Source organism: Penaeus chinensis, chromosome 19, assembly GCF_019202785.1.
Source record: "Penaeus chinensis breed Huanghai No. 1 chromosome 19, ASM1920278v2, whole genome shotgun sequence".
Taxonomy (NCBI): domain Eukaryota; kingdom Metazoa; phylum Arthropoda; class Malacostraca; order Decapoda; family Penaeidae; genus Penaeus; species Penaeus chinensis.
The window spans coordinates 28,339,639-28,341,352 of NC_061837.1; positions in this window are offsets into that span (position 1 = coordinate 28,339,639).

The following is a 1,714-nucleotide window of genomic DNA, read 5'->3' on the forward strand; positions in this document are numbered from 1 at the left end:
GGAAAGAGGGAGGGACGAGGGGTTATTTATTAAGGGAAAAAAGGGGAGGAGGGAGGTAGGGAAAGAGAGGACCATGAGAGAGAGAGTAGTGAGAGAGGAGGAGAGGAGATGAGACAGAGAGAGAGAGAGAGTAAGGAGAGAGAGAGAGGAGATGAGGAGAAAGGGAGAGGGAGAGAGTGTGATTGAGAAGGATGATGGAGAGAGTGACGAGAAGGAGATGAGAGAGTGAGAGATAGAGGTGAGAGAGAAAAGAATGAGAGAGAGAGATGATGACGAGAGAGCGAGAGATAGGTGAGAGAGATGAGGAGAGACGGAGATGACGATCGGAGAGGGAGAAAGAGAGATAGGAGAGAGAGAGATGAGAGGACGACGAGAGAGAGGAAAGAAGAGGAGAGAAGGAGACGAGGAGAGAGACGAGGAGGAGAGAGTTGAGAGAGAGAGAGAGGGAGAGAGAGAGTAAGAGAGAGTGAGAGATGACGACGGACGACGAGAGAGAGGAGAGGGAGACAGAGAGAGATGTTATGAGGAGAGCAGAAAGAGAGGAGGATGATGAGAGGGAGAGAGGAGGATGAAGAGAGAGGGAGAGAGAGAGAGAGAGAGATAGACTGAGAGAGAGGAGATAACGAGAGGAGGAGCGAGAGAGGAAAGCGATGAGAGAGAGGTGATGAAAGAGAGAGAGAGAGAGAGGACGAGAGAGAGGAGAGAAGAGAGAGGAGAGAGAGGAGAGAGAGAGCGAGAAAGATGACGAGGAGAATGAGAGATGAGAGAGCGAATGAGAGAGAGAGTGCGAGATAGATGAGGAGACGAGAGAGAGGACGAGAAAGAGAGAGAGAAGAGAGAGAGAGAGAGACGAGAGAGAGATGAGAGAGAGATGATCGACGAGGAGAAAGAGAGATGAGAGAGGAGAGAAAGAGAGACGAGATGAGAGAGAGAAAGAGAGAAGAGAGACGAGATGATGAGCGAGGAGATGAAGAGCGAGTGAGAGAGAGGAGAGAGAGAGTGAGAGAGAAGGGAAAATCAAGGATATATTGGAGGGAAAGGGGGGGAGGGAGACCAAGGGAAAGAGGGACCAAGAGAGAGAGAAGGAAAGAGGGAAGAACCAAGAGAGAGGGAAGGAAAAAGGGAGAGACAAAGGGAAAAGAGGGAGAGAGGAACTAAGAGAAAGAAGGAAAGAAAGAGAGAAGAGAGAGAGAGAGAGACCAAGAGATTAGGTAAACGGCGGAAGGACAGGTAATATTGATACGGGGGGTGGGGGTGAATCAAGGTAAATGCACACGGAGATGGGAGAGAGGCAAAAAAAAAAGAAGAAAAAAAAATGCAAGGTGGGTATCAGAGTGACAGCCGGTGATGCCCCAGTGTGATATCTACACCAAGGTAATCTGCTCGCTCTCCTTCCTATCTCCTTTTTTTTTTTTTAGGATTTGCTCTTCTCTCTTTCTCTCTTTCCTTCTTCTTCCACCTCTCTTTCTCTCTTTCCCTTCTTCTTGCACCTTGATTTGGTTCTTCTCTCTTTATCATTTACTTTTCTTTTCTTTTATCTTCCCTTTTCTTCTCTCTCTCTCTCTCTCTCTCTCTCTCTCTCTCTCTCTCTCTCTCTCTATCTATCTATCTATCTATCTATCTATCTATCTATCTATCTTAAATATATTAAACGAAAATATAGAATGGAAAAGACAATGACAAAAAAAAAAAAAAATGCATTTAAAAGCCAAAT